This window comes from Colias eurytheme, chromosome 25, assembly GCF_061535395.1.
Source record: "Colias eurytheme isolate Ceu_HAF_F1 chromosome 25, ilColEury1 Martin Lab GWU primary, whole genome shotgun sequence".
Lineage (NCBI taxonomy): Eukaryota > Metazoa > Arthropoda > Insecta > Lepidoptera > Pieridae > Colias > Colias eurytheme.
In genome coordinates, this window is record NC_143004.1 from 116,106 (window position 1) to 138,116 (window position 22,011).

Here is a 22,011-nt window from a genome sequence, read left to right on the forward strand (position 1 = left end):
AAAGAAGGCGTTTAAAAAACGTCACCTAGGTACAGTAACAAACAGAGAGTTAATTCAATTCTAAGATTCAAGGGACAAAAGAGTCCAAGTAATATTCTAAATGCTTAAAATTGTGAGGATAGATGTGTATAGGTTTGTAACTCTATCACGAAAAAACTACTGACGGATTTGAATGAAAATTTACAGTAAAATTGGTTACCTATACGTCCGAATAATACGTAAGCTATAGAAATACTTAATTTTCTCAGCCAACTAACTATAAACTCCGCATATTTATAAGGTCGGTCTACGAATGTTTATTATGGTCCCTGTCCCCGGGGACGCAGCGCTGCAATCACATCTATTTGTTACAATAATGAGCAAACCGAACGTACTTCCTTATTGCTTTCGTTTTATGTTTATTTTCTCTTTTATATTGAATATAAACAACCACACTATGTATGGATTCATAGCTATAGTGAGATAGAGGTACAATCAATCAGATATGTAATAAAATAATTTAATGAGAGATTGGTGTTATATACAATATATTATGTACTATGTACTATAGTTGTTATATTAATAATATACAATTGAACATAAATTGTGAATTATCTTATCTAAGCAAAATGTCACTGATCATTTTACCGATTTCACAGAATAATAACTAGTAGCTACCGATTTCTCGAACCTTGTATTCGAAATATTCATTTTCATTCCTTTAAAAAAAATATCCTATTGAAACAATTTAAATGACCAGCCTAACAATAAATTTTACACAAAACCGACTATAAACAAAATGTTAAATGTAAGCTTGGCCATAAGCTGAGAATTAATTACGATAAATACGGGCAAGATTAGCAGTTTGTTGTAATCGCCGTCACATTGTGACTGTGAGCGGAACGGCTGTGGGTTAGGACATGTCGTCATTAGCCTTGTAATGTGCCCTTGTGGGGACGGTCAGCAACGGACGTCAATTAACAATTTTAATGGTACATTTTATATCTCAAAACAACCGAAATAGTGTATGGGCAGAAAACGTGTTTTCATTTGGCCTGGGGTAAATAACAACTTCGCGAATTGGTGATTTTTTAGCTGCAAGGCAAACTAGGACCACCTAAATAACATCCCTATAAAAGTTTATGTCTACAATCTCGTAACTGCTGAAAACATCTCGGGTAGATACCTAGTAGATATTTCAAAATCTCCACTGTAGGTCTCCTGTACTCCATAGGAAGCTCAAGTATATTTCAGTATGTTATATATTTGAGTACGGAATAAGGACGGAGTCTCTTATCTAAATTTCCTTCCGCTTTCCAAACAGGAATGACAAACCTGACGTGCATATTATGTATGGGGCTAAATAGAATTTAATGGCGCTGTTGGTTGCCCCAAGTTTGTTAACATATTATGTAGGTAATAATATCGACTCGTAAATGATTTATTGCTGCTAATCAAATAATGCTCAAAATCAATCACACAAGTCATCTATCTTCACATGTATATGCTTTGTGTTGACATTAATTTAGTGACCAAATCATCCATCTCAGTTTTTATGTGTTATGAACAATAATTATTGAATAAGGACGTACGGATTTATCTTGCTTAACAGAAAATTTACGTAGAGTTTTGGGAAATAAACTCATTTATTATTTAAATTAAACGTGTTTGTTTGTTGACCTTACGTGTATATGGCAGACTGACGCACTGAGGCTTTATTACAAATATCATTCCGGGATCACATCTCCATGTTACCTGACACCTTATCAATATTCAGTGATTACTTTTATATGCTTTCGTAGGATACAGAAACATTTCTCTTCTCTTATAATATCTTTTATATTTTTAGAATAATAAAAAGAGTTAGCGGGAGACTTTGGTTTAGTTGTAGATTTATATTAATATTGATAATATAGGTTATTGATATTGATAACATACTGTTCAATGGTTACAAACGAACATATACATATTTTTTAAGCTGGTGAATAAATGGGGGTAAGTACGCTTTAGAATTACCTTTTCTCATTAATTGATTATTCTCCTTAATTCTGTTTGTTTCCCTTGTTCGTAATATTCTATGTAGAATATCAAACCTTGACAGCAGTCAGCAATGTAGACTAGAGTAGATAATTTTTGAAAAAAAATAAAATCGCAGTCGGATGAAACCCATTAGAAAAGGAGGGGATTATGATGAAAATAAAAGGAAAAATAAATTACGGTCAATCCGAGTTCGGGAAGTGGGAGGGGGGAGATTTTAAGAGAAAAAAAATGGTTTTTCTCGATTTCCGACAAAACTACAAGTCCTACGGAAAAAAGTTCAATGGCAAAGTTGTAGCTAATAAAAAGTTCTACAACTTTTGTATTCACAATTTTTTCACATAACCTCAAAATTTAGGTGAAAAATTCAAAAAACCAAGTTTTTGGTCTTTTATTTTTATCTACTTCAAAATTTATTTTTTTTCTACGAAATTTGGTGGATACTTACTTTATTATGTCCCAAATACACTGTAATTTATTTGATTGAAAATATTTATTTTTTCGCCTTATTTTGAATTAATACCAAAAAAACAACCTAATTTTCAATCGAAAAGTCACCCGTCATAATATCAGCTTTTTTCAAAAACTTGGGGAGCCTTTTGTTCATTGAAATCTCTACTTTTATATGGTGTAAAAAAAATAAACATTACCATAGTAAATGTTCTCAGGAAACGCATACAAACAGTGTGATAATGAGCTTTTACTAAATCAGGCACACTTCTCGAACTCTATATTATTTTCTCTTGTATCGGCTTTTCGGTAATATTTCAAAAGAAAAAAAATCATCTGTTGTAAGTTACGATACAACTAATATTTTACAGCATATTCAAAAGCAAAATGATGTCGATAAAAACATTTCAGGTCGTTCGAGAAGTGTGCCTGATTTAGTAAAAGCTCATTATCACACTGTTTGTATGCGTTTCCTGAGAACATTTACTATGGTAATGTTTATTTTTTTTACACCATATGAAAGTAGAGATTTCAATGAACAAAAGGCTCCCCAAGTTTTTGAAAAAAGCTGATATTTTGACGGGTGACTTTTCGATTGAAAATTAGGTTGTTTTTTTGGTATTAATTCAAAATAAGGCGAAAAAATAAATATTTTCAATCAAATAAATTACAGTGTATTTGGGACATAATAAAGTAAGTATCCACCAAATTTCGTAGAAAAAAAATAAATTTTTAAGTAGATAAAATTAAAGGCCAAAAACTTGGTTTTTTGAATTTTTCACCTAAATTTTGAGGTTATGTGAAAAAATTGTGAATACAAAAGTTGTAGAACTTTTTATTACCTACAACTTTGCCATGGAACTTTTTTCCGTAGGACTTGTAGTTTTGTCGGAAATCGAGAGAAACCATTTTTTTCTCTTAAAAGCTCCCCCCTCCCACTTCCCGAACTCGGATTGACCGTAATTTATTTTTCCTTTTATTTTAATCATATTCCCCTCCTTTTCTAATGGGTTTCATCTGACTGCGATTTTTTTTATCTTTTTATTATTTTTAAAGGCTTCTACCCCAGTCTAATGTTTGAAAATAAAATATAAATGAATAGCACGACGAAAATAATGTGAGACTCTAGACTCTACTAATTGATTTCTCCATAAATGTTGTTGGCAATTGCCATAAGGTTTCAATAAAGCAATTTCTTATGAAATAATGGTTTAACGTATTTTTCGTACAAACGATGAACTCGTTTTGGCAAATCACGGCCTCGTGGAGAGTTCCTTTGGCAAGTAATTTATGTTCGGACATGAACCGGAACTCTTCAAGACTTGAAGAAAAACCTCGTTTATACTAGAATATAACGATATGTCTTCATGTTTTATAATATGAAGAATCTAATAATAAAAAGGAAAAAAATACATACAAAATACATGCAAATACATGTCAGCTTTTGTTGATTTTCCCCTTTTCTTCTTGTTGATAAGTGAAATAATTTTACGCTGTTTTCAAAATGTATTTTAATTTTTATATTTTAAAACTTTATTCACATAGTTAGTTACCGATAATATAATAATTTATGAAAAAACTATTTCTAATTACTTACTACAAATTCACATACCAAAAATCTTCCCATCGACATTAATCAAAACCACAAACGACACGAACATTGAACATTGAATAAGTAAGAAGTATGAACTATGAGCAGCTAGATGACTATCCTGAAGCGAGTAACAATTAATAGTGTTTGAAGTCTCCACAATGGGCGAGCGAAGTGAACAATGCCGCCGTCGTGCCGCGTCTGCTGCGGTAAGGCTGGGTGTGCAATGGGCTACTAATTACAATATGAAAAAAATGAAAAATTATTTAATTCAGCAAAAAACAGAACAATAATACAAATTTAACAATATAAGAATTTGCTGTAGCTTATTACACATTATACTTAAGTATGTATTAACTATAGCTCCCACACAATTACAATATATTATTATAATAAACTAGCTGTACTGCGGTTGAACCTGCGAAAAAAAGCAAGTATTTCTATAGCTTGTTAAGGGAAATTCGTTCAGTGGTTTTCCCGTGAAAGAGAAACAAACATACATACTAAAAAGCATCCATTCTGCCAAACTTTCATGTTAATAATAATATTAGTAAAATGCTAATATAAAATAGTGCATACTTCGCTACATATTATAAAACAAAGTTCTCCACCGCGTCAGCTCTCTGTCTGTCTGTTCACAATATGGCCAAAACCTACGGCACCGAATTTAATTCTGTTTTAACCAATGGTTGGCGTGGTTTTTGAGGATGGTATATAATTTGTTAAGTTTTAAACAAACGACTGAACGAGAACGATTTGTTTGTGTTTGTTTAATTATTTTATTTTATCTATTTATATTCGGATAAGGTAAACCTTATTTTAAGTAGAATACAAACTTAATGTAAATGGTAGTAGTGAAATCTAAGTTCTGTAGCAATTGCAGTCTCAGTGTGCCCCCAGCACGATATCTCGATTGTATCGCAAATATACGTCTCATAAAACAGGCATTTAATTGGTTGTGATATCTAACGCAAATATATCACCTTCAATACGCTATAAATATGTTGTATACAAGCTATATCGAGCGTTTGATTGCTGGTGACAATTATGGCTTCATCAATTTTACAATAACGTGAAAAAAAAAAGCATTTCGATGAAGTTCTCAATATTTAGAGTTCAATATAACTCTAATAATTGATTGAAGGAAAACGAAATTCACTTTAATCTCAGAAAACATAAATCGTTTAAAGTTATAATTACAAAAAGTACCTAAATTTACCTATTGCATGACTATTGTTAATTTTTAATACATTGTAAATCTGAAACTGCTATAATATAAGGTCAAAGCAAAAATAATTCTAAATAATCACGTGTATTTTAAAATTATTTTCGACATTAAAATATTTGAATTGTGAAAAGTAGCCTATAAATAATTTTGAACATTAAATATCGAGCTTGCAAGAAAACATTATTACTGTTAATTGCTTTTTGTAAATTTCTCATGAAATGAACTTTTCGGACACAAATTGTAATTTCCCGGGCGTGGGGAGAGCGGGGTGGAAAAGTTGTAAACAAGTTTACAAGATTTGTTTACTAAGTGTCCGACTGTATCGAAGTAGGCCTTAATTAAAGCTTTTATATATTTTGATATTATAGAGTTTAGCTGTTTTCTTTGAAATTTAATAATCATTGTTAATAAATAATGGAGAAAACGCTCGCTTTGTTTATGTTTTCAATCACTGGCATTCAGAATATCTATCCGTAAACAATCTAGTATTATCTAAATATCCAAATTGTGAATTGTGGTAGGAACTTTTAGGCCGTCAAATATTTATTAAAAGCAGTTTATAATGAATAGATTGTATTACACCAATAACCAATAAATGGCTTTGTTGAATTTCTTCATCATCCTTATAATAAGATAAATATAATATAGCTGCAGATAAGCTACATAGCTGCAGTTACCTCACGTCACTAGGTAATTTTCGTATGAAATTCTCAAAAATACAACTCTAGTAATCCAGATTTAGTCTAGATTTTCTAGTACTGTTCAATACTATAGTATATGTATTATAATACAGACATGTATTTGAAGATGTATGGCAGGATCTATAGTTGAATATTTCAAACAGTTTTCACAGAAGTGTCGCCGCACCCCGCTCCTCGCTCACCGGACACCACAGCGACGTCTCGCTGAAAAATTGACGTCGCCTGAGTAAACTTACACACTTTATTGTGTTTATTTAGTTTTAGGAGAGAGAAATAAACCTTGTTACTTAATGTACTATTTTAGGTACACGTAGTTGGTACAAAAGGTGGTAAAGTCACGGTTTTATTTTCATAATGAAAGTAAGAATACTTATTGGATCTTAAAAGTGAGGTAATTTCCTTAATTTAGTTTAAATCATATCCTTTTTATTGAAACCCCACATATATTTTGGCCCTAAAACTTTTAAAAGCGTATAAGTAACATTTTTATGAACTACTGCCACATTTTCGCTCATAATTAATGTAGTGTTAAAATGCAACAATATCAAATTCTAGTTTTATAGGATACTAGCAGTCCGCCCCGGCTTCGCCCGTGGTACATAATTATGAAAAATAGATGTTGGCCGATTCTCAGACTTACCCGATATGCACAGAAAATTTCATGAGAATCGGTCCACGCGTTTCGGAGGAGTATGCAGACTAACATTGTGACACGAGAATTTTATATATAAGAAGATAACGCAACGATAAACGCAATTTAAATATAAATGTTTTTTTTTAATATCACTTGATACTGGTTTTTACCTTGGTTCTTTCGTTCCTATGATAGGAAAGCTTATAAACAGTACTGAGTTGCATGTAAATTATTTAAATAAATAACTGGATCCGAATAACTTTATTTAGAAGAATACTGGATTACAATTAGAAAACAGAGGAATAATTACACCTTGCAATCTCGTTTCAACGAAAGACCTAATTATTTTAATTTCCTTGTTTTGATGTTAGAGGTATGGCTTTTTATTCGTCTGCTCTACATTTCGCAACTTAATATTTGATTACTAAAAATGCTACAATTTTTTATGATATAGTCATAATATGTTTATGAACACGTAATTTGGCAAGTAAATATTTTGGGATAGGCTTAGGTTAAATTGCGTGTAGTCACGCGCGATTGACTTATGGTACTTAACTATTTTAAAACTATTTTAAGCAGATATTAGGCGCTCGAAGGGGTTGTATTATACACGAAACTGTCAATATTACATTGAATGTTCGCAAAAAATAATACATTTATAAAAATTACATTTATCACAGCACTATAACTGCTGCAAACAGTATGTAACAGACATCTGCCAACCTGCACTTGGCCAGTGGTTGGTTATGGTCAATCATAATCAGCATAGGGTCATTTATGAAAAATTGTTATGAAAGAGATATAATTTATAACCTCCATGAATTAAATTTAAGTTATATAATAGTAGAGCATTTCCAATAAACTGGTAAACAGTTTGACGAAAACTTGTTTTTGTTAACAGGTACTTTACCTATTAATATATATAATTACTAGTGATTTGCAATAACACCGTAGTCCGTAAACAAACAGTATCCAATTGTACGTTTCTGTTTACATTTGTTATTGTTAATTACTTGTGAATCCTTTGAACTGCTTTGAACTGGATTAAGCGCTAATTAATTCCTATTGTCGTGTCAGCCTCGACACGACAAATTTGAGAAGAAATAACTAACTTATTACCTAAGCATTTAAATGCATTTAAATATCAAACACAATTTTATTCTATAGTATTTCTCAATTAGAGGCATGTAGAGCAAAAAATAATTTTAATATATAAAAAGATACAAAATTTGTGAAGTTCTCTAAAATCCAAAGTAAAGCAAAGTATTATTATATTTAGTAGCCACAGTATTTGCTATTAAGTATACTATAATATCTCATAAACTATCTCTATTGAAACTATCTGCTGTGGCCCAAATTCTGTACATGATTATTTCGTTTCATATAATAGGGAGTGAGCGTCACTTTGTCGGTTCAATTCGTAACTCCGATGATATTGGAACAATCTATGAAAAGACCGAATAACGGAAAAGCCCAGTTGTTAATGTTTTTCTATCAAAAGCTTCGATTGTAATTTGTACCGAATTGATAGAGTTCGCAATGATTTTGTTATCTTAATTACTTGTGGTGGCAATTACGAATTACGTGACTGTTTTATAAATATATTTAATATGGTTCGTGATTTGGCTTTTGAATATTTAATAAATTATTGCAACGACGATTTTTGGGATAAATTGATATTTAATAATTTTAATTTGAGAAGCATCATCAACGTCATTAGAAGCTGTTTAATTATACCTACTATAAAACAAAAAATATATTTTACTGATGTATAAGTGAATGTTGTCGTTAAGAAATAAAAGTTTCGCTCCAAATAGATGATTTAAACAGAAATCGAGCTCGCAAACAGCTGCTGTTAAAATGTAAAATGCATTCCTCTTTTCTTTCACATTAAAATATATTATGTTGTTGAGAAAGGTTGTAGTTAGCATGTAATTGCATCAGTAGAAAAAAGCTAAACCAATTTGGCTACATTTATCATAAAATCGCTGGATACAAAGTTCATGAGGTCCCACGGCTGAAACGACGACGACGAGGTTTGGGAAAAATATAGAAAAAATGTTTGTTGTTTCATATTATGTGAATAAACAGGGAAAATGTCACAGAATTTTTACACTTGATAAAAATATTATGTGTATTGTTCATGAGTGAGTTTTATGTACTCGTATGATAAGGTAGCATACATTATAGCCGCTTACCCTGTCTTCTCCTGTGTTGAATTGGCATAAAAAATACCTCCATGTTAGTAGTGTATCATTTTGTGAGTGAAATATTTTTCATAGTAATATATGACTTCTTATTACTAATTGAAGGTTTAAAATTGTATAATATTGCTCTAACAGACATAAATGTACGAAGCAAACAGAAAATAGCAAAAGAAGCAAAAAGAACAACCCAAGTAAGTGCAACCTATTTTTATTAGGTAAATGATTTCTATTTTAAAATATATTTTAGTCGGAAATTTAAATATAGTTCTATCTTATATATAAAATTCTCGTGTCACAATGTTAGTCTGCATACTCCTCCGAAACGGGTGGACCGATTCTCATGAAATTTTCTGTGCATATCGGGTAAGTCTGAGAATCGGCCAACATCTATTTTTCATATGTACCACGGGCGAAGCCGGGGCGGACCGCTAGTATAATATAAATATATAAATTCATGATATTATTCGTTCACCAAAAGTCACGTCTTAAAGCTATGTGAGCGGGGCTGACATGTCGCCGGAAATTTCGAAGAGGACTCCTACAAGCAAACTAACTCTTAAGAACTTGCTCTAGTTATCCACTTTATTTACTTTTCCTTATTCCTCTATGAGAATTTAAAGTAGAAAATGGTTTGAAATTCAAGTGGTGTTTACTTTTTCGAAATGAGTAAGAGAAGAAACTCTACAAAAATCTAGCGTTATAGGATTTATGAATAAGATAATTAATAATATTTAATTTTAATGGACTAGATAGTTAAAACTCAACACACTTATCAATTAAACTAACTTATTCACATTAATATAGATCTCCAATTTATGCGATTGACATATCCAATTTCTTACGTATAACTAAGTTGAACCGAGCAAAAACTTCCGATAACTTTTCAATACCAAACCACGACCGGAACTCAAATGTACGACCTTGTGAAAAAATGTTATGAGCCCTCTTCACAATGGGTAGCGTTGGGCGAGTAGAGGCAATCACGAATTGTGTCTCTACACCTATGACGGCCGTGATTAGATGTTTTTTCAAAATCGCAGTAATTGCGATAAACATCGACGGTCATTTGTTGGGCCAACGCTGCCCATTGTAAAGAGGACCCATTATATGATAAAAGCATAGCTCTACAGGAACAAGGAATAAGGATATTATCAGCTCAGTAGTGACTGGACCGTCGCGCGGGACGCAAGTGCCGCGTCCCCGTGTGTTGTGTATTCATGAAATAAAATTACGGTTGCTTACATCGTATGGAACTGTGCTTTGTGAAGGAAATGTCTTGGAGGTAATGATATTGTGAGTTTTCTTGGTGTGAAAATTTTCGTTAATATTAAATTTGTTTGGGGTGTGTTTTTCTATTTTTAAGTTGGCTATTTTTGTTTGATATCTAAAATTATAAATGTGATAGAAATTTTTTTTAAACTCTATCATGATGAACTATGCATTTTTATTTTGCCATATATAAATACGAAACATTTAAGGAATCATTAAGGAATGAAAACGTATTATAAATCTTAAAACCGGTAATAAATCCGTAAAGTTAATCCAGCGGATGATTATGGTTGGCTTTGTTTCCTTATCCTTACTGTTTGATGTTAATTCCAAATGTGTTTCAAAAACTTCATTTAAATAATGATACCACAATTTTAAATTATGCATATTTTGAAACAATTTTTAATTTTATTTAAGGTTATTTAACTATGGACGTCTTAAATTAATAATATCACCTCCTTGATGATATAATCCAAAACAAACAATAATAATTTTGAATGAATGAATGAAACTTAACAACTTATTTTTAAAGGATCTCTCTGCTTGCTTCTTGGCACGAAACATAAATAAAGTACAAATAAATATATAGAGTGCCATTTATCTGTTAGGTGTTATGTAGTATCTAATATCATAATATGAGAATCGGCATTTATTTAAAGTTACAAAAATTAATAAGAAAAAAAATCAATGCTTAAAGGTTTTGTAGGGAAATAATCTTATAAAAAGCTTTTCCTTTTTAGCCAATCGTAGCTGAGAATCTTAACATTACTTCCTATAAAAAGTCGTATTTATATGAATGTGAAATCATTTGTCAAGCCTTAGATCCGTGGGTATTGATAAATGACTGTAGACTGTACAGCGAAGGCTTCTAAATCACTTCTGTGACGTGACTGCGAATCCCGCTGAAAATCAGCGCCGTGACGTCAACAGGTGGCCTTATACTGTAACGGCGGGGGCACACGATGCGTTGCGGCGCCGCACCGCAAAGATTTCACCGTGTCAGTGGGCACACGAGCGGTGCGGTGCCGTAACGTTGTTATGTCGCAGCGGCGTCGTAGCAGGGTTGCACAGCGTGTCCTTCCTTGTGATGCAAAACAACTGAGCGGTGCCGCTCCGACGTCGCACCGCATTCACCCCTCCCCGCCTCGTCTTGGTGGTTACAAGTCCGGTGCGGCGCCGGAGCGCATCGTGTGACATGCCACAGATATTTCTATGTAAGACGACGCAGCGACACCGCTCCGGAGCCGCACCGCCGCCGCAACGCATCGTGTGCCCCCGCCGTATCGGAAGATCAAGTTTGACAGCATTTATACACAGTTGCAATTATAAGAACTCTGATAAAAATATTGTTTATTTTATAGTATAATATTTTGTAATTCATCAATAGTCGTTTTACGAGTGTTTTTTTTTAATTTTGTATAAATATATAACGCATCTTAGAGACATATTTTCCCTGCGATGGATTAATAAAAAATATTAAATAGATACCTAAATATAACATTTGCATGTTAAACAAAATATAATTGTTTGCTATAGGTAGTTTTCTTGATAGAGTTTTTAATAGAGTTTGGTTTTTTCTGTACCAAAGTTTAAATTACAAATAAAATGACAAATTTAACAATGTTACTTTCGGTGTCATTCTACAATACCGTTAACCATCAAAATCTCCAGATATGATATCAAAAGCTCTCGTCGTCGATCCGGCAGTAATGTTCAGAAGTTACCCCACGCGAGTGTTCCCACTCGTTCATATTTCATGAGATAACTTTAAAATTATGTACTGAAGTTGAGTCGAGCTTGCGTGCGTTATGGAAGAATGGTTTAACTGAATTCCTGGATTTTCACTGAACAACACGTAATCCTGTAGGAAATAAAGCTATTACAGACATATTTTTATTAAAAGTTAAAATTTATTATCCACTTACTACTATTATGTATTATGCAATTATAAAAAAAATCATCACATGTTTTTTTTAATTTTAATGAATAAAAGAAAATGTAATCATGAGATGGCATAGCGTGGCGATAGAGAAAGCGTATGAATGATCTAATTTTTATTTAGATTAAAAGCAACACTTAAACATTTTATTGCCATAAAAATTTCAAATAAAAACCACATAATTCAATGATGCAATTACTTGAGACTACCTACATAGTTTACGATTTTAAAGTAATTATCTAGAGTGTAGACTATACAAAACATGCACTTATTATAAATCGGAAATAAAGATTGGCTTAAACGCTACAAATTGATATTATTTCAATTTCCTCTTGCGTGGAAGCTGTGCAAATAAACGTACCGGTTAAAACATTTATATCATCCTGCATTCTATTTGATGATTACTAAATAACGTAATGTTCAATTTTATTAATAACATGAGATGCAATAAGTAGAAATTATGGTAAATATTAAATGTGTTATGTTGAATTAAAAACTATTATAAAATGAATGAATTTTATTTGAGTTTAAATTTTTTTCTTAAAATATTGTGACAGAGACTCTACATAATATTTTACAAAAATTATTTTACAAAAAGTGAAATGAATCTAACTGTAATTTCTTTTCTTTATGTTTGTTTATAATGTAGAATTTCTTACTTAATTATGTTTGTGGCAACGCGATTGTAATTCTTAGAAAGAGTTCTCACTTTGTCGATTATCGATTTTGAAAATATCACGTCTTGGGGATTTAAGGCTTTCCAATTTGAGCTTTTCCTGATTACGGTGATGATATATAACATTAGTTATAATTTGATGTTCAAAAACATTGGCAAAGGCGAAAGAATAATAAAAAAAGACGGGTTGCACTCCGGGAGTGCCGGCAGAAGTGAAAACTTGATTATTAACGCATGTTTGATATTTTGGAATGGTATCCGTCTGCTTTTTCGATCAGGTCACGTGTCCTGACGCGAGTTTAAGATTTTATACCCATTACAGAAAAAGTGCTCAACGACGATAAAGAAGTTTTCACTTCAAAAACTGCACATAGGTAATCTTTCAGACTTTCTAATGCATACAGGACCATGTATGTGTGAGAAGAAAATCGAATGAAAATATATGTTAATATTTTTCTATGCATTTATGATTGATCTTTTTCTGTCTTGTGTATAATTGTTGCGTGACCTAACTCTTAGGTCTTATTTTCAAACATGGTACGAGCTAGCTGTAGCTGTTATGTTCATAAATATAAAGACACAAATGTTTTAGTCATATTATTATGTACATGAAGGATATTAAAACCTCACAACTGTCGAAAAAATGGTGTGAAGTGTAAGACATTCAAATACAATGAGTATAATCAACTCGATTTCTCGAGATCGGAGAAGCCTAGAGTCAATATCGTAAAGGAATACGAATTCGCTTCGAATCCACATAATATAATTTAACTGTAACCGTTATATCGTAGGTTACTATGATTAGAAATTACATATAAAATATAAGTACATATACATATAAGAAACTAGCGGTCCGCCCCGGCTTTGCCCGTGGTACCTACATGTTTAAACTATCCTATCTCTCAAGTTGGATCGAACTGCACATGGTGTGCGAATTTTATTATAATTGGTTAAGTGGTTTAGGAGTCCATTGAGGACAAACATTGTGACACGAGATTTATATATATTAAGATGTACAGTACTAGCCGCCCTACCTGGGTAGTTCATCATTTATTATAATTTGTAATTCAAGTTGGTTAAAGTATACACACTATTAAAATTGGTTCAGTAATTCAGGAGTCCATAGCGTACAAACAACGTGACGTACCTACACGATACACATTTAAAAAAATACCATAATATCTAGTGTTTGTCTTTAATTATTTGTATAACTGTTTATTATTTCGAACATATTATGTAATAAGTTATTTGAATATCTTTCGGACATTCATAATATTAATAAGAATTGAATAAAATGTGCAATAAATAAAGAGATCAAATTTATTTACTACGACATTGTGCTCCGAACGACGTCATGAATCAAAGTAATGGTTCAAATGAAAGATGTGAACTGAATTAGTGGATAGAGTAACTTTTCAAACCAAACCGGGGATTATTAATAAGTATTGGTAACATCATGATTTCCAAACGATTTTAATAATTTGAGTGCGGTTTTCATCGAGATTTTTGGATGTCATCTATTTTAATGAAAATAAATCGTCATGACATGTTCAATTCTTTTTTACTAATATCTTATCCTAAACCATACCTTATCAAAGCTTTAATTTAGAATATGTGAATTAATAGAGCTTATTTATTTAGAGGTATTCCTAAATATTGTATATAAGTGGTTAGTGTTAGTGCTATACTATGTTGCGGCACGCCCATTCATTGCTCGTTTAAAATTATTTATAAATCCCTACTGATTTTACCTTTTAAATTCTGAATGAAGCTTAAAATAAGAGATCTCATTTGCATTACGTTTTACAATCTGCATAATTTGAGCCGAATTCAACGCAAATACTTTCCTAAAATAGGAAAAAGTCCGCAAAAAGTTTTGATGTCGTTATGAATTTCCCTGAATGTTAATACCGCTCAGTGTTTTATATCGATAAAATATTAAAGGAACGTTTTGTGTTCAATAACAGGAAAAAATATTATATTAAACTTTGATATTATATAATAAATAAAATATAAATAAATATTTCAGGACAATTTTCACACAGGGCACGATCTGATCCCATTCTAAGCTTTTCGCTTGTGTTATTTAAACCAGATGGCTGATAAACATACATATATAATTTTAAATAAATACTTATATAGATAATTAACACCCAGACATAGAGTAAACATCTATGTTCATCACACAAATATTTGCCCTGGGTGGGAATCAAACCCACGACCTCTGACTTGGAAGGCAGGGCCACTACCAACCAAGCCAACCGGTCAGTCGAATATAAATGTAATATAAATTTTGATTTTCTTTAATAAATACCAAGAGTTTGAATCGTGTACGTAATTTACAAAAGGTTATTTTATAAATCTCTCATGTTTATTTAAATACTTTTACACATTTGCAAAAACACCTGTCTTTTAGAAAAGCTGTTTTATGAACATTTTCTATTATTCTGGAGTTGAAATACATTCATGAATAATTCACAGAGAAAAGACAGTGTTTTCATTGTGTCGTTGTTGTTTTAAATATAATAATATAAATCCACAATATATTTGTATTCTAGTTAAGGGTCGTGAATATGCGGTATGGTCATTGGTCATGTCAAAGAAGTGATTTAAATATGTACCTTAGAACGAATTTTATTTTTAAAGAATGTTGTTCTTTCTGGATTTTAGTGGACCACACTCACACACTGGGCCGCCGACCGCATCCTTTGCTAAAAACAAAACAAATCTTATATTCATGCCTACAAAAATAAAACCCATAACTGTGGCATAACTGTCTTTCTTAATAATTGTGTTATGTTTTCCAACATGTCAAGGTGGATATTTCACACCATTCGCGCTCCTCAACTTAACGAGACAAATATGTGTAAATGTACGATGTTCATTATCTATGAGCCAAATTTAATTCCCTCCATGTTTTTCCACGAACAACGATCTTACCATATAAATATTAAAATATGCGTAGCTATGGAATGAATACGCGTTTTTATATTATAAGCTGTACGAGTTTCATCCGGATTAAACCGGTATAAAAATTACGCAAGCCTTTTCACCTAAGTTATTCTTTTGATAATATTGCCAGGATTTAAGAAAAACAGGTAGATTCGTAGGACGGTTTTATAAGGAGCTTTATCAAGCCAAGGGTGAATATAAATAAAAAACAAAATAAAGCGTATGTTACTCAATAAAATCGTAGTTTTCTAATGGTCCAAAGCTTGTCAAAAAAATGAATGACAAATAAATTACTTTCTTTATATTATAATATAAGTTTAGATAATAAAACATTTACTAGAGCTTCGTTCTGCAGTAATTCGAGCTCTGTTACTACAATGTGTGATACCGTTGAAACTAAAGTTTAATTGAACATGTGTACGATCGAGAACTAGAAAGTTGAAAGCTCAATTTATCGGTCGGAATAGTTGCAAAATATCAAAAATATTGTAATATTTATTAAATAATAAATTTATTATAATGAAACTCTCAGTAAGAGAGACTATAAAATTAATGTTAATCCCTAAAATATAAAGTTTTAGGCCTTCGACATTTGTCCACTTTATTTCAGATTGTATCTCTTATAAATCATCGTCTAAAACTGGACAGCCAATATTTAAGCTTAGTTTTAATTACATCACATTACTTTTTTAACTTAGGTTTATTTAATAAATTAAAGTAAATTGTATCCATGTTTGATACATTCATACAATAATCTTGAACACAATGTGATATTATTTAATCGTATACGTAACTCAGAAGGGTGTTATACATTCGCAATGTTCTATAACTAAAGAATTCCTTTTGATAGCTTCCTAAACCACCTTCAGCTAACGAAGGCTGTAGTGAGAATTGAGAGACAGCACGAACGAGCTTTGTACATGTTTTATTGTATTCCAGGCTTTATTGACTGAGATACGATAAATGCTTGCTACAGTTACGGTATTTCCTGAGAAATAAGATTACTACTTACTTTGTATTGGGTAAAGTTTTTTTAGGACGTCTGTAGTATTGTGGTGTAAATTAGGGAATGCTGTCGTATGCTTTAATTCAAACAAGTTTTGTAATTGGACGCATAATCTTCCTTCCACGAAAAATAAATTAAACATCAAGAAGTAAAAAAAGTTTGGGAGTTTTTTGAAATATAACTTATGAAGTAACACGCCTAAAGGAAAAAGAGGGTTCTAACCTTGTATGAGGAATAGAGGAAATGTATTTTACATCTGATCGAATTTCTATACGACAAGCGACTCTTGCTAACTCTATTTTATAAAGACTTTGTGACAATGGAATAGCAATGAACTTCTTAGTTCAATGGCAAATAAAATATAAGCGTAGAGGTCATGTGTTCGATCCTGTGAGAGACAAATAAAGAATAACGCCTCATATTACGACATTGGCATTTCATTTTATACCCAAAAACCCTTCTTTTATGAAACTATATCTTAAAGAACATAATAGAATAAAAATTCAGATTTTAATTCGTTAGATCTATCGCTGTATATTAGAAAAGCTGTTTATTAGGTGAATGAGCCGGTCATGCGATACTTGAGCCTTATTGCCGCGTCACGTCGTGGGACGTGTCCCGTGACACGTAGCACGTAACACGTGACACTTTGTGGTGACACGCAGACACGTTAATTAGCTGTTTATTCGATTGTACAATATTGAGACGTATGGAAAGGCTGGAGTTGCTTTTATAGCTCATTAAGTACACGCAATTATCGAAATTATGCGAATTGTAATTGCTTTTTTATGGTTTCAAATCGATTGCGTGGTTTATGTTAGGTATAGTTGGATAGTTTACGAGGAAGGTACTAGTACTTAGGTTGACATAAGGGACTAGTTCTTAGGTGTCGTAATTTTATATCATTGGTCCAGTCTATATTTAGCAATGACATATTATTAAGAAATAATGAACACTTTTTTCAAGTAACTAATATTTTTTAAGATAGTGGTAGTGTCAATAGAATACGAGAATAACGGAGGTATACGAGTATTAAGTGAATTGAAAAGCAAATATAAAATGAAAACATAGCTTTTTTCTGCTGGTTTTGGTGAAAGCTCTTCCAAGTGTCGAAGCTTATACATTCAGTAAAATAACTAAAGTTTACTTTTGTAAATATATATTTAGAATATTTTATTTTTAACTAAATTAACTGTTTCGCTTTTATTAAAGATAATATTTACCTACATTACGTAGGTGACATCACACGCTATATCGGAGTGGCCATCAAATCCGACGGGAACAATATTTTGGTTCACACTCTTCCCACTCGCGGCCGGTCCATAAGTCAGACAGAGATGGATGATGTCCGCGATCTGTTACTGTCCGAATTAAATAAACGGTGGAAATAATGTGTTTATTTTGTGAAAACTATTCAGCGATTTGTTTGATATTTTAACGCAATTCATTCAGTTGAAAATAGCGTTGTCTATATTTAAACTATCTGACCCGCCAAACATCATGCCGTCAATATTTTCTTCGTGTTTTTTTGTGATTATTTTTCCGACCCAAATATCGACCAATAGAATTGCACCATTCGACGTCACGTGGTACAACCTACATGGTATCCATACTAATATTATAAATGCGAAAGTAACTCTGTCTGTCTGTCTGTTACTCAATCACACCAATTTGCATGAAATTTGGTATAGAGATATTTTGATACCCGAGAAAGGACATAGGCCACTTTTTATTGCGGAATATGTACAATAATATTATGTAGTAGTTAATAATATCAAATCTTTTTTATTTCTTACTTTTCCGTTTTTGAAGTCGGTTGTTTTTAACGCAGTTATTTTTATTTAATACTTTTTAGTGTATTTTTCAACACGAATCAAACGAGCCCAAACTCGATAAAGTTGAGTCAATATATTACTGAGTTCCTATGGCTACCTTCCGATTCCATTATCAAATCAGCTTCATGTCATGATAATGTTACATCGCTATCAAATTTACATACGTATTCAAAGTTTCAGCTCAATCGGTTACCGGGAAGTGAATCAAAGTTACTTGCTACATATCAACTTAGTCATCGAGTACAGACAAAAATGCTCATAAAATAAAAACTACTGGGCCTATCCGAAAAAAAAAATTATGGGACCAATTTGACACCATCCCGCATCGAACAAAAAAGAATCACGTAAATCGGTTCAGAAACCTCGTAGTAATCGGTGTACATACATAAAAAAAAAATATGTACCGGCCGAATTGATAACCGCATAAAATCGCATGGAGAGCTTAATTTTCATTAAAGGCTCTAATCGCACGGAAAGCTAAATTTTCACAGAAAAGCTCTAATCGCACGAAGAGCTTAATTTTCACAAAAAACTCTCATCGCACGGAGAGCTTAATTTTCACAAAAAGCTTTAATCGCACGGAAAGCTTAATTTTCACAAAAAGCTCTAATCAAACGGAGAGCTTAATTTTCGCAAAAAGCTCTAATCGAACGGATAGCTTAATTTTCACAAAAAAGCTCTAATCGCATGGAGAGTTTAATTTTCATTAAAGGCTCTAATCGCACGGAGCTTAATTTTCACAAAAAGCTCTAATCGCACGGAGAGCTTAATTTTCACAAAAAGCTCTAATCCCATGGAGAGCTTAATTTTCACAAAAAGCTCTATTCGCACGGAAAGCTTAATTTTCACAAAAATACTCTAATCGCATGGAGATCTTAATTTTCACAAAAATCTCTATTCGCACGGAAAGCTAAATTTTCACAAAAAACTCTCATCGCACGGAGAGCTTAATTTTTCTCATTAAGCTCTAATCGCACGGAAAGCTTAATTTTCACAAAAAGCTCTAATCGCATGTAGAGCTAAATTTTCACAAAAAGCTCTAATCGCACGTAGAGCTTAATTTTCACAAAAAACTCATCGCACGGAGAGCTTAATTTTCACAAAAAGCTCTCATAGCACGGAGAGCTTAATTTTCAAAAAAAACTAATCGCACGGAAAGCTTAATTTTCACAAAAAACTCTCATCGCACGGAGAGCTTAATTTTTCTCATTAAGCTCTAATCGCACGGAACGCTTAATTTTCACAAAAAGCTCTAATCGCATGTAGAGCTTAATTTTCACAAAAAGCTCTAATTGCACGGAGAGCTTAATTTTCACAAAAAACTCATCGCACGGAGAGCTTAATTTTCACAAAAAGCTCTCATAGCACGGAGAGCTTAATTTAAAAAAAAAAACTAATCGCACGGCAAGCTTAATTTTCATAAAAAGCTCTAATCGCACGGAGAGCTTAATTTTCACAAAAAGCTCTAATCGCATGGAGAGCTTACTTTTCACAAAAAGCTCTAATCGCACGGAGAGCTTAATTTTCACAAAAAGCTCTATTCACACGGAAAGCTAAATTTTCACAAAAAAGCTCTAATCACACGGAGAGCTTAATTTTCACAAAAATACTCTAATCGCACGGAGAGCTTAATTTTCACAAAAAGCTCTAATCGCACGGAGAGCTTAATTTTCACAAAAAGCTCTAATCGCATGGAGAGCTTACTTTTCACAAAAAGCTCTAATCGCACGGAGAGCTTAATTTTCACAAAAAGCTCTTATCGCACGGAAAGCTTAATTTTCACAAAAAAGCTCTAATCGCACGGAGAGCTTAATTTTCACAAAAAGCTCTTATCGCACGGAAAGCTAAATTTTCACAAAAAAGCTCTTAATCGCACGGAGAGCTTAATTTTCACAAAAAGCTCTAATCGCACGGAGAGTTTAATTTTCACAAAAGCTCTAATCGCACGGAGAGCTTCATTTTCACAAAAAGCTCTAATCGCATGGAGAGCTTAATTTTAACAAAAAGCTCTAATCGCACGGAGGCTTTATTTTCAAAAAAGCTATAATCGTACGGAGAGCTTAATTTTCATTGATGTAATTTCACTTATTTCGATGACATTTTAATGATTTAGAAATAAAAAATTGCGTATGGCACCTATTTAACAACGAAAAAAACGTCTTGCAATAACAAATTTATGTCTGATGGATCTATCTAAAGGCAAAAGATTAAAAATTACGCGTTAATAAATGACTTTAAATTACGGATGTTTTCCTGTGCGCACTAATAAACGCAACCACTACCGCCAGCCAGACAGCGGGGACTCTAACCGAAATAGCAAGAGAAACAGTAGGTATATCAAAAACCCAACTATACTAAAATGACTTTTTTTAAAACGTTAATAGCTCCCGTACCATTAAAAAGATTTGACATTATTATTTACTACATATTATTTATATGTGCTTTTTATTAAAAAGGTTTGATGTCGGTGCACGGGCTTAATACTAAGTGCTTAATGTTCGGCACCAACTTCAAACCTATTTAATAAATAGCACATCCATACTAATATTATAAATGCGAAAGTAACTCTGTCTGTCTGTCTGTTACTCAATCACGCCTTAACTAATGAACCAATTTGCATGAAATTTGATATAAAGATATTTTGATACCCGAGAAAGGACATAAGCCACTTTTTATTGCGAAATATGTACCACGGGCGAAGCCGGGGCGGACCGCTAGTCAGGAAAAATCACTCGCGCTTCGCGCTCGTGTTTTTTTAACCTGAAAAACTTGACTCCTTCATTTGTTTGCAACGAACCTATCGGAAAATACCCGATAATTTTGAAGCTCTTGTGGTATTATAAGTGAATAATTTACAGATTTGTTAAATAGACAATTATAATATGGCATTTATTGTTGAAATCTTATGCATTGTCCGTCATTTTTGTTAAATTACATCTATTAGAATATAAATAGTATAGTTAGTTGTAACTATTTGTGAAAGTTTGTGATGTTTCTTATCTAAATCCAAGCTTAATTATGTAAGTTATCTTTGACGAGAGTTTAAGAGCAGCTAGAAGAGTTTCTTATCGGCTTGTGTCTTAACATCGCCGAAGTAGCGTTTTATTGTTAGTTTATCTGATGATACGAAAGTGATAATGATACGAAACTATAGCTATTTTATTGTATGGTTGAGATATATTATAATACCTCGTAATAACCATAAAATATGCATTTCTTTGAAAAAATACAGTTAGAATATAAATATTGACGATTGCTATAAGGACAGGTAAAATGAATAATAGATATCGGAGTGCGAGCCGAACTCGCGACATTAATGGTTTCATATAAATCAACTAAAGAGTAACTGCACAAATCCTTCCTCATCATCCATCCAATTTATGAACGTGCTAACCGTTGTTTAATCTCCAACAGAACCCTAGTAGTAAGTACCTACTAAAGATTAAGTAGGTATGGGATAACTCTATAAACCATAAAAGGTGGTCAGTAGTACTAATAACAATTGAT